Genomic DNA, 13,503 nt, shown 5'->3' on the forward strand with positions numbered 1-13,503 from the left:
AAAGATAGGTTTACAGATGCAGTAACTGACACTCTCCAGGAGGCTCAAAGCACTTAGCTAAATAGCTGAGCCCAGATTTGTATACCATGGACTCTGAAAGTCAAGTTCACCATTATGTTATACCACTTCTTGACTTTGTTATCCTTCGAATTCCAATTTCAGGACTGGGACATTTGGCAGGCATGACCACTGAATCATTACCAATCTCTAAAGAAAACAGGAAATGATGTGTGTGTTTGGGCAAGGGGGAGGAATCTGAGACTGATAAAGGATACAAGTTTTAATTTTTAAAAAGGCAGACAAGGTCAGTTCTGCAAAGTGATAATTCTAATATGATTCAAGAATCAGTCCTTAGGTTGACAGTTTTAAGGGCCTAAAGAGGAGGCAGCATGGGTTCTTCTACAACAGAGAAAGTCAGAACAACTACCTTCTCATTTTTCTGCCATAATTTTATGAGATTGGGAATCAGAAGTCTGGAGCAAATGCAGCGTTTCAGATTGGAAAGGAACTTTAGGCTGGTTGGGCAGTATATAAATTCACATATAACTTCCTCACTAAGGGATCACTTTGCTTTTATTTGTCATCCTTAGTGTGTGGGATTCACTGACTCATAAAGACACATTTCATTTATGAAGAGTTGAAACTCTTTTGGAAAGCTTGGATAAGTCAGCAAGTATTTTCTTATAATGAGCTGAAATCTACTGTCATGAAGGCTTCCCCTGCTTGGTACTGCTTCAAGCTCTTGGAGGAATTCAACTCAAATCTGGTGTTCCTTTCCACCTGAGGATGGACCCCAGGGATAGTAGTCCCTCAGGCTCTTCTGTCCACGGAATTCTCCAGGAAGGAATACTGGAGTGGGTAGCCATTCCCTTCTCCAGGGGATCTTCTCAACCTCGGGATTGGACCTGGATCTCCTGTACTGCAGAGAGTTTGTTTACCATCTGAGCCACCAGAGAAGACCACTTTCACTTTCCACCTAGGGGCGATTCATATGTGAACAGGGACATTAGGCTTCTCACTCACTCTTCCTAGCCCTGTTTCTTCAAGGAATCTTCCTTGAAGAGTTTTGTCATTGATGTCAACATTGTCCAACGTGCCACACAGTGCCAGAACCAAGTAAGGCGCCTCTTAGTATTTTAAAGACCTTTTGAAAGTGTGAAATTATACCATTGATCAGTCAAAATTACAAAATGTTATATCTGACTTTCAACTCTATCAATTTGTATGTGTCCTCAGTTGCTCAGTTGTGTCCAACTCTTGTGACCCCATAGACTGCCAGGTTCCATGGGATTCTCCAGGCAAGAATACTGGAGTGGGTTGCCATTTCCTTTTCCAATCAGTTTGTATAGTTCTATCATATTTGCCTCAAATCTTTTTAAATATCATTACAGATACACAAGATCCCACATTTACTGTTGCCAGATGCCTCCCTGTTTTGAGTTGAATTGTGTCCCCTCCAAATTCATATGTCAAAGTTCTAATCCCCAGGCCTCAGAAAGTGATCTTATTGTGAAATAAAGCCATTGCAAATATAATTAGTTAAGATGAGGTCATACTAGAGTAAGGACTTCTGACCTCCAGAGCTATGACACAATAATTCTGTGTGGTTTAAGCCACCTGGTATGTGGAATTTTGTTAGGGCAGCACTATCAAACTAACACATTCCTCAAAGCTGATCCCTATCATGGATTAAGTATTTACTGCTCATAGAGATATATGGCAATATACGCTATAAATATTTGAAAATACTGTTTTTTACCTTATACATTTTACATACAACTTGTGAGATATATTTTAAAATAGAGAAAATGCAAGTTGTTGAAGAACATGTATGTGTTTTTTTTCTAGATTGTTGAGTATTCTATATCCTTTCCATTACCATATGAATTTTTTTTTAATTTTATTTTATTTTTTAACTTTACAATTTTGTATTGGTTTTGCCATATATCAAAATGAATCCGCCACAGGTATACATGTGTTCCCCATCCTGAACCCTCCTCCCTCCCCATACCATCCCTCTGGGTCATCCCAGTGCACCAGCCCCAAGCATCCAGTATCGTGCATCGAACCTGGACTGGCGACTCGCTTCATATATGATATTATACATATTTCAATGCCATTCTCCCAAATCATCCCACCCTTTCCCTCACCCACAGAGTCCAAAAGACTGTTCTATACATCAGTGTCTCTTTTGCTGTCTCGTATACAGGGTTATTGTTACCATCTTTCTAAATTTCATATATATGTGTTAGTATACTGTATTGGTGTTTTTCTTTCTGGCTAACTTCACTCTGTATAATAGGCTCCAGTTTCATCCACCTCATTAGAACTGATGCAAATGTATTCTTTTTAATGGCTGAGTAATACTCCATTGTGTATATGTACCACTGCTTTCTTATCCATTCATCTGTTGATGGACATCTAGGTTGCTTCCATGTCTTGGCTATTATAAACAGTGCTGCGATGAACATTGGGGTACATATGTCTCTTTCCCTTCTGGTTTCCTCAGTGTGTATGCCCAGCAGTGGGATTGCTGGATCATATGGCAGTTCTATTTCCAGTTTTTTAAGGAATCTCCACACTGTTCTCCATAGTGGCTATACTAGTTTGCATTCCTACCAACAGTGTAAGAGGGTTCCCTTTTCTCCACACCCTCTCCAGCATTTATTGCTTGTAGAATTTTGGATCACAGGCATTCTGACTGGCATGAAATGGTACCTCATAGTGGTTTTGATTTGCATTTCTCTGATAATGAGTGATGTTGAGCATCTTTTCATGTGTTTGTTAGCCATCTGTATGTCTTGGTTGGAGAAATGTCTATTTAGTTCTTTGGCCCATTTTTTGATTGGGTCATTTATTTTTCTGGAATTGAGCTGTAGGAGTTACTTGTATATTTTTTGAATTAAAGACAATCTCTTTAACAAATGGTGCTGGGAAATCTGGTCAACCACTTGTAAAAGAATGAAACTAGAGCGTTTTCTAACACCATACACAAAAGTAAACTCAAAATGGATTAAAGATCTAAATGTAAGACCAGAAACTATAAAACTCCTAGAGGAGAACATAGGCAAAACACTCTCCGACATACATCACAGCAGGATCCTCTATGACCCATCTCCCAGAATATTGGAAATAAAAGCAAAAATAAACAAATGGGACCTAATTAAACTTAAAAGCTTCTGCACAACAAAGGAAACTATAAGCAAGGTGAAAAGACAGCCTTCAGAATGGGAGAAAATAATAGCAAATGAAGCAACTAGCAAACAACTAATACCATATGAATTTTTAAATCACCTTGAAAGTTCTATAAGAAGGACTGGTGAAATTTTTAATTGGGGTTGCATTGAATCTATAGGTCATTTGGGGGAGAATAGACATTGTAACAAATTGAGTCACACATCTATCTATTTCACTTTCAGTTCAGTTCAGTTCAGTCGGCTCAGTCGTGTCCGACTGTTTGCAACCCCATAAATCGCAGCACACCAGGCCTCCCTGTCCATCACCAACTCCTGGAGTTCACTCAGACTCACGTCCATTGAGTCAGTGATGCCATCCAGCCATTTCATCCTCTGTCGTCCCCTTCTCCTCCTGCCCCCAGTCCCTCCCAGCATCAGAGAATTTTCCAACGAGTCAACTCTTTGCATGAGGTGGCCAAAGTACTGGAGTTTCAGCTTTAGAATCATTCCTTCCTTAGGTCTTCTTTAATTTCCTTGAGCAACCTTTTGAGTATTCAATGTAGGGATCTTCCATGGATATTTATGTCATTACAAGTGATATAGGTTAATTGTATTTTTAACTTATTGTGGCTACTCTGTAGAAATACAATGGAATTTTTTGTTAATATTGACCTCATAACCCATAACCTTACTAAATTATTTTTGGTTTTAGTAGTTGGATTATAGTTTGTGTAGTATCTTCTACTACATAATCACATTATCTGTGAATACAGCCTAACATTTTCTTTTCTAGCTCTATGATATAAGGTAGAAAGTTGTTTCAGGACAAAGTTTATTTGAAAAAAATAATGGTAAGAGTGAACATAATTTCTTCATTTTCAGTCTTAAGAGGAAAAGTATTTATTCTTTCAGTTCAGTTCAGTCACTCAGTCATGTCTGACTCTTTGTGACCCCATGGACTGCAGCACGCCAGGCCTCCCTGTCAGTCACCAACTCCCGGAACTTACTCAAAGTCATGCCCATCACATTGGTAATGCCATCCAACCATCTCATCCTCTGTCATCCCCTTCTCCTCCCACCTTCAGTCTTTCCCAGCATCAGGGTCTTTTCAAATGAGTCGGTTCTTCGCATCAGGTGGACGAAGTATTGGAGTTTCAGCTTCAGCATCAGTCCTTCCAATGAACACCCAGCACTGATCTCCTTTAGGATGGACTGGTTGGATCTCTTTGCAGTCTAAGGGACTCTCAGGAGTCTTCTCCAATACCACAGCTCAAAAGAATCAATTCTCTGGTCCTCTTTATCAATAAGTATTATGTGGGTTATAGATTTTGGAGATGATCTTTATCGGTCTGAGAAAATTTTGTTCTATTCTTTTATTTATCAAATGTTTTGTCTTCACCTATTGAGATGAAAATGTTTTTATTCTTAGTTGCAAAATGTTTTTTCTTCACCTATTGAGATGAAAATTTAAATTTTGTCCTCCATTCCCTGAATTTCTATTTTTTCTGGGGTACATTTTGATAATTTATATTTTTAAAGAATTTTTCAACTTTCTCCTAATTTGTTTAATGTATTGGTACAAAAATTTTTCCTAATATTTCCTTATTTTTATTTCTATTGTCCAAAAAATCTATACTGTTGTTTTATCTTTTATTCCATACATAGTAATTTCTGTTCTTCATTTTCTTGATACTTCTATTTAAGGGTTTATCAATTTTTTAATCTTTTCAAAGAAACACATTTAAATTATATTTATTTTAGCTATTTTTAAAATAAATTTTCTCTCTAATTTATATCTATTCTTATCTTTATTATGCCTTTCTCCTACTTCATTTGACTTCAATTTGCTCTTCTTTTCCTGGTTTCTTATGATGGAAGCCAATTTCATTAATTTTGTCTTTTTTTTGCTTTCCTTATATAAATACTTAAAGCCATAAATTTCCCCCTAAGTACTACTATAGCTGTATCCATACACTTTGATATGCTGTGTTTTCAATATTATTTAGTTCACAATATATTCCCAATTCCCAAATTTAACTCATGAATGATTTGTTAATGTGTTGTCTAATTTCTAAATATGTGACAATTTCGCAAATATCTTTTTAATTAATGATATCTAATTTAATTCTGAAGTTATCAGAAAGCATACTCTGTATAATTTCAGTTCTTTGAAATCTACTGAGACTCAGTTTATGATGCAAAATTTGTTTTTTTATTGGTCCTATATAAGAATACCTTTCTGTGGTTGTTGGCTGGTCATTCTGTAAATGTAAATTGTGTAAATTTGGTTGATACTGTTGCTCAAATCTTACAAAGTTACTGATTTTCACATAGTTTCATAAATTCCTGAGAGAGTAGTGCTAAGATCTCCAACTATACTTGTGGCTTTATTTCTGCTTTTCTTTCTGAAATTTTGCTTCCTGAATTGTGATATTTTGTCATAAAGCAAATATACATTTAGGATTATTATGTCTTCTTGACAATTTCACCATAGTAAAATATTCTCTATACCTCTGGGAATACTAGTTATCTTAAAACTATTTGGTTGATATTAATGTAACCACTTCTGTTTTCTTGTGATTAATATTTGCATGTTTTAGCTTGTCAACCCTGTTTGTTTTAACCTATCTATTGTCTTTGTTTAAAGCACATCTCTTGTAAAAAATATATATTTTTGCTGTTTAATTAGCATGTGTATGGTTGGATAGCATCACCAGCTCAATGGACATGAGTCTCAGCAAACTCCCTCTCTTGATATGACTGTGCTACTTGCTTTTTTCCCTCTCATTTCTCATGAGTTTATAGCTTAGGTACCTTCTCAAGGATATGGCTAAAATGAGTCTCGATGTTGCACCTTATATGAAACAGAACCTGGAGGCCATTCAAGGGAAAACCACTGTGATGGCAAGGAAACATCCGGCTAGGTAGCAGTGTGAAGGGCTGAACTGGGAGCTAGAAAGAGCAGGTTTACTATGAACAAACAGGATTGCCATCTTCAAATATTTAAAGCATTACCATGTGATAGTAGCACTATCCCAGAGGGCATCAAACAGAACCCATGGATGGGACATGAGGAAGATTTTTGGCTTACTCCAGGGAAGATTTAGATTGTCCAGAGATGATGACAGATCCATTAGGAGGAGGTGAGACTGGCATTAGGACATCAAATCTTGGTTCCCCATCTGCTACCTAGATTCTAGGGAGATTCAGGGGCAGGACATGGCTGGGCAGTCTGACCTATAAGGTCATTTTTAATGTAGTTCTGTGATCCAGTCAATTCCAAGCCAATTCCAAGTCAATACTACTCTTGTCATAACTCCAGGTTTTACCCCTCTTTCTCTTACTAACAAGGTCAATCCAATATTTCCAGTTGTCCTAAATGTTGCAAAGGTCTCCCTCCAATCTTCCAAACAAGAATGGATCAGGTTAAGTCTCCAGGGTCATATTCTACTCATGACTTTCCTCTTTAGCCAGCAGTTCTTAATGATCCTCATTATCTATGGATTAAAACCCAGATCTCTTAGCCATACAAAACCAAGCCCCAATCTCTATTCCCTAGCCTCTCCCTACTCTGCTCTGTATGCCAATTATGGGTGACAGTTCAGGTTGGGCAACAAATTACTATACAGAAGGTGGATTAGACAACAAGTTATTTCTCATAGATCTGGAGGCTGGGAAGTCCAATATCAAGATGCCAGCAGATCCTGTGTCTGGTGAGAGCTACTTTCTGGTTTGCAGATAGTTATCTTCTTCTTGTATCCTCACATGGCATAGGGTAAAAAAAGAGTGAGCTCTCTGTTTATTTTCTCATAAAGACCTAATGGACTAATCCTGTCCATGAGGACTCCACTCTCATGACCTAATTACCTCTGATAGATCTCACTCTCCAAAAACCATCACTGGGGTTTAGGGTTTCAAGATACAAATTTTGCTATTGTTTGGTCACAAAGTCATGTCCAACTCTTTGCCACCCCATGGTCTGCAGCACACCAGGCTTCCCTGTCCTTCACTGTCTTTCAGAGTTTGCTCAAACTCATGTCCATTGAGTTGGTGATGCCATCCCACCATCTTATCCTCTGTCACCCTCTTCTCTTCCTGTCCTCAATCTTTCCCAGCATTAAGATCTTTTCCAATGAGTCAGCTCTTGGCATCAGGTGGCCAAAGTATTGGAGGCTGAGCTTTGGCATCAGTCCTTCCAGGGAATATTCAGGGTCGATTTCCTTTAGGATTGACTGATTTGATCTCCTTGCTGTCCAAAGGACTCTCAAGACTCTTCTCCAACACCACAGTTCAAAGCATCAATTCTTCAGTGCCCAGACTTCTTTATGGTCCAGCTCTCACATCCACATATGACTACTGGAAAAACCATAGCTTTTACTATTCAGACCTTTGTCAGGAAAATGATGTCTCTGCTTTTTAATATGCTGTCTAGGTTGGTCATAGCTTTTCTTTCAAGGAGCAGACCCATAATACAAGGGATTAGATTAAATACATCATTTACCAAGGAGGGCAGACACTTTACCATCACCCGCCACTTCTGTGGTAAAGAATGCAAACTTGAGTGACCCTGGCTCTGCCATCAAAGACCTTGCCATCTGTCAGGTGGGATAAGACACAAAAACAGAAAACTAAAACATAAAGTTTTAGTGTCATGATTGCTGAAAAGATCACGGGGTGATTCCTATCTCTGGAAATCAAGAAAAACTTTCTTGGAGAATTTGTGGAATTTGAATGGTTTAGATGCAGCCAAGATTCCATCACACATTTTGGCTGGAAAAAAAACTGATATTTTATCCAATAATTATAAAGGAAAGAGGGAGAACATGGATTCTTCGAGTCACAAGTATTAACAGAACCTTGCAGAGTTGAGTGACCTCAGCTTATTCTTGAGTAGTTCAAGGAGCGAACTATTAAAACATGGTTACAGAATGGTGATATGCAGTTGACTTTTGAAGAACATGAATTTGAACTAGCTGGATCCACTTACATAGGATTGTTTTGAATGACAATACTGGAACAATTTTTGGAGACATGCTAAATAGAAAAAACTCACAGATAAGCCAGATCGCCTAGAGATATCAAAAATTAAGGAAAAATTAGATATGTCATAAATGCATAAAATATATGTACATACTAGTCTATCCTTGCATGGCATAAAACAAGTGATATTTAATATGAAATTAACAATGTGCTGGCTTTCTTACTATTTTATAATTTTGCTTTCAAAGAGTTATATTACCGTATGCTATGCCTCTTCACTTCTAATTGGAGAAAATACGTATCTTCCTTTCATCAAAGGTAGGGGTATTTTTTGGGTTTCGCTTGTGGCTCAGCTGGTAAAGAATCCGCCTGCAATGCAGGAGACCTGGGTTCGACCCCTGGGTTGGGAAGACCCCCTGTGCCGTTGTTTCCAATGCTGTGTTGTGAATATGACTGTAATACGCTAAGCCATAAAATGTTATAACCATTCATTCTTTAGTGTATAGCCTAGGCTGGAGTGAAGTAATTGTATGGATTATAGTATGCTACAATAAAACCATCATGTTGCTGCATCTTCATTGTCATGCATGAATGATTATACCTGTAAATAAATCTGAATTTCTTTTTTACAGCATCTTTTCAATTGTATTATCTAGTGTTGGTAATACATATGACATCTACAGTGTTTTGTATCATATAAGAAAATATTGATATAAGTACTGACAGACAATTCATCTTTTAAACAGACAGTGTAAACCTATGGCATCAAAAAATACAATGCAGTGCTGTAAATATACTTTCCCTGACTTACATCTTTCTTAACAACATTTTCTTTTCTCTAGGTAACTTTATTCTAAGAATACAGCTTATAATATATATTGCTGCTCAGTAGCTAAGTCATGTCCAACTCTTTATGGCCCCATGGGCTGCACAGCATATACATGAATAACATGAGTTTGAGCAAACTCCAGGAGACAATGATGGACAGGGAAGCCAGGCATGCTACAGTTCATGGCATCACAGAGAGTCAGACACAACTTAACGACTGAACAACAACACCAACAAATATATAAAATGTGTTAACTATTTACGTTATCAGTAAGGCTTCCAGTCATCAGTAGGCCATTAGTAGTTAAGACTTCAGTTCAGTTCAGTCACTTTGATGTGACTTTGTGACCCCATGGACTGCAGCATACCAGGCTTTCACCAACTCCCAGAGCTTGCTCAAACTCAAGTCCATCAAGGCATTGATGCCATCCAACCATCTCATTTTCTGTCATCCTCTCCTCCTGTCTTCAATCTTTCCCAGCATCAGGGTCCAATGAGTCAGTTCTTCTCATCAGGTGGCCAAAGTATTGGACTTTCAGCTTCAGCATCAGTCCTTCCAATGAATATTCAGGACTGATTTCCTTTAGGATGGACTGGTTTAATCTCCTTGCAGGCCAAGGAACTCTCAAGAGTCTTCTCCAACACCACAGTTCAAAAGCAATAATTCTTCAGTGTTCAGCTTTCTTTATGGTCCAGCTCCCACATCTGTACATGACTACTAGAAAAACCATAGTTTTGATTAGCCAGACATTTGCTGGTAAAGTAATGTCTCTGCTTTTCAATATGCTCTCAAGTTTTGTCATAGCTTTACTTCCAAAAAGGAAGCATCTTTTCATTTCATGGCCACAGTAACCATCTGCAGTTATTTTGAAGCCCAAGAAAATAAAATCTGTCACTGTTTCCACTGTTTTCCCATCTATTTGCCATGAAGTGATGGGATTGGATTGCCTGGTCTTAGTCTTTTGAATGTTGAGTTTTAAGCCAGCTTTTTCACTCTCCTCTTTCACTTTCATCAAGAAGCTCTTTAGTTCTTCTTCACTTTCTGCTATAAGGGTGGTGTCATCTGCAATCTTGATTCTAGCTTGTGCATCATCCAGCCCGGCATTTCACCTGATGTACTCTGCATATGAGTTAAATAAGCAAGGTGACAATATACAGCCTTGACGTACTCCTTTCCCAATTTGGAACCGGTCCATTTTTCCATGCTTGGCTCTAATTGTTGCTTCTTGACCTGCATACAGATTTCTCAGGAGGCAGGTAAGGTGGTCTGGCATTTCCATCTCTTATAGAATTTTCCACAATTTGTTCTGATTCACACAGTCAAAGGTTTTGGCATAGTCAATGAAGCAGAAGTAGATGCTTTTCTGGAACTCTCTTGCTTTTTCAATGATCCAACGGATGTTGGCAATTTGATCTCTGGTTCCTCTGCCTTTTCTAAATCCAACTTGAACATCTGGAAGTTCTCGGTTCACATACTGTTAAAGCCTAACTTGGAGAATTTCCATCATTACTTTGCTAGCGTGTGAGATGAGTGCAATTGTGCGGTAGTTTGAATATTCTTTGGGATTGGAATGAACACAACTTTTCCAGTCCTGTGGCCACTGTTGAGTTTTCCAAATTTGCTGGTATATTGAGTGCAGCACTTTCACAGCATCATCTTTTAGGATGTGAAATAGTTCAACTGGAATTCCATCACCTCCACTAGCTTTGTTCACAGTGATGCTTCCTAAGGCCCACTTGACTTCACATTTCAGGATGTCTGGCTCTAGGTGGGTGATTACACCCTCATGGTTATCTGGGTCATGAAGATCTTTTTTGTATAGTTCTTCTGTGTATTCTTACAACCTCTTCTTAATCTCTTCTGCTTCTGTTAGGTCCATACTGTTTCTTTCCTTGATTGTGCTCATCTTTGCATGAAATGTTCCCTTGGTATCTCTAATTTCCTTGAAGACATCTCTAGTCTTTCCCATTCTACTGCTTTCCTCTGTTTCTTTGCACTGATCACTGAGGAAGGCTTTCTTATCTCTCCTTGCTATTCTTTGGAACTCTGAATTCAAATGGGTATATCTTCCCTCTTCTTTGCCTTTACTTGGGGAGAGTCAAAAGTTAGATGTGGATCTTTGACTGCATTATGGGATTAGTACCCCTAACTCCTATGTTGTTTGAGGTTCTACTCTATTTTTAAATTTCATGTTAAACAAATCAATGTTTTCCATATATGCACACAAACATATTATCACTTAGGGATACTGTCAAAGTTCTGGTGTTAATAGTGAATATGAAGTCTCTTCTTCTCCCAGGCTCCCATCAGAAGTATTGGTCAACAAGAAGAACTGAGGACAGCCACTGGATGACAGTATCAGGAAGATCCTAGACTTTCTGGAATACTATGGCATTCATTAATTATCTTATCTTGTACTGAAATCAGAAAAGGTGGTGCCTTGGTTAGAAGAAAGAGCACAAGACGTGGAACTCTGGCAGATCACTGGTACTATGACTCTAGCCAGAGAACAGACAATCTTGGCTTCCAGATCAATTTTTTTGCATTACAAAAAGTGACCAAGATGTTCTTTAAGGTTCATTAAATTCCAACATTCAAAATTGTGTCAACCTTTAAGGTATAACTAAAGACTCAACCCATTATAATAATTAAAGATATAACAATTTGAAATATTTTTTAAATCTTTTTAACCAGTGTTTTTCTTCTTTGCAAAATGTCAGAGTGACTAAAAATTATTAAAAATATATAGATATACTTTAGCAGTTTCCCAATTATCTTAAAATCATTCACAACCCTTGAAAGCACTCATTTAAAGACCAAATCAATTTGACACAGAAACAATTTATTTGGCATCGTAGAGACTATGAAGCACAGATTTCCATCCAGTGTGATCACATAATTACAAATCACGTCTCATTGAAATCCAATGAGAAATCTCATTCGGCACATTTTATTTGGTGTCAAAAAAAAAAAAAAAGAAGTAGGTCAAAGTTCAAGTATAGACAATTATTAGTATTTCATAGTGTATAATTTTTGTCAAAGTTTGTCAATGCTTTCTAAAGATATTGTGAGCAGACAGAAAAAAGAAAATGTCATGTAACAAGTCACAGAAGAATTCTGCTCTGATCGGTTAATGCTTATTACCTTTTGAGCTTTAAATTACATGTTCAAAACTTCTTATTCCTTCCACACAACGTCCAGGTGTTTTCCTTCCTTTCTGGCTAGAGAAGTTGGAGTATAGACAGATTCACTTTTGAAATTGGAAAGTAGCTAACTATATTAGTCACAGGGCAGGAAGTTTCAAATATGCAAGATGAATAAGTTCTTGGGATCTTTGTACATCACAGATACTATAGTTAACACTGTTTTTTATAGTCAATAATTTACTAAGTGAGTAGATCTCATGTTAAGTGTTCTTACTAGAAAAATAATAATGATAATTATAAAGAAGATGGTAGGAAACTTTTGGAGGTGATGGATATGTTTATATCGTAGAATGTGGTGATGGTTTTACCAGTGTATAACATGAAACTCTTCAAGTTTTATGCATTAAATATGTAAAATTTTTGTATGTCAATGTCTTAATAAAGTAATTTTAAAAAATAAAGCTTGTCAGTCACATCTTCCAATTTACATGATTGTATAATAACTATGATTCAAAATATAAAGGCATACGGAAGATGATCTCGTGTGTATGCTCAGTCGTGTCCGACTCTTTGCAATGCCTCTGGACTCCAGCCGATCAGCCATCTCTTTCCACGGTATCTTCCAGGCAAGAATTCTGGAGTGGGTTGCCAATTCCTACTCCAGAGGATCTCCCCAACCAGGGATTGAACCTGTATCTCTTGCATCTCCTGCACTGGTAGGTGGAACCTTTACCACTAACGTCACATCTTACTTATCACTCAATACAGAGAGCTGAGTGGATCACAACAAACTGGTAAATTCTTCAAGAGATGGGGATACCAGACCACCTGACCTGCCTCCTGAGAAATCTGCACACAGATCAAGAAGCAACCGTTAGAACCAGACATGGAACAATGGACTGATTCCAAATTGGGAAAGGAGTACATCAAGGCTACATATTGTCACCCTGCTTATTTAACTCATATGCAGAGTACATCATGCAAAATGCAGAGGATGAAGCACAAGGTGGAATCAAGATTGCTGGGAGAAACATCAATAACCTCAGATATGCAGATGACACCACCCTTATAACAGAAAGTGAAGAGGAACTAAAGAGCCTCTTGATGAAAGTGAAAGAGGAGAGTGAAAAAACTGGATTAAAACTCAACATTCAAGAGACTAAGATCATGCAATTTGATCCCATCACTTCATTGTAAAAAGATGGGGAAACAATGGAAATAGGGACATACTTTATTTTCTTGGGCTCCAAAATCATTGCAGATGGTGACTGCAGCCATGAAAATAAAAGATGCTTGCTCATTGGAAGGAAAGCTATAACCAACCTAGACAACATATTGAAAAGCAGAGACGTTACTTTGCAAACAAAGGTCC

The 13,503-nt window shown here is 37.7% G+C and overlaps 1 long non-coding RNA gene across 1 annotated transcript in view; it reads left to right on the plus strand.

The window, feature by feature from the left end:
• LOC112586975 overlaps positions 1–12,578 on the plus strand; it is a 95,009-nt gene extending 82,431 nt beyond the window's left edge. The window contains exon 4 of the long non-coding RNA XR_006553522.1: positions 11,285–12,578. This is a non-coding gene — a long non-coding RNA (uncharacterized LOC112586975). The remainder of the gene's footprint in view (positions 1–11,284) is intronic.
• The last annotated feature ends 925 nt before the right edge of the window (positions 12,579–13,503 follow it).

The sequence above is a fragment of the Bubalus bubalis genome, chromosome 1, assembly GCF_019923935.1.
Source record: "Bubalus bubalis isolate 160015118507 breed Murrah chromosome 1, NDDB_SH_1, whole genome shotgun sequence".
Lineage (NCBI taxonomy): Eukaryota > Metazoa > Chordata > Mammalia > Artiodactyla > Bovidae > Bubalus > Bubalus bubalis.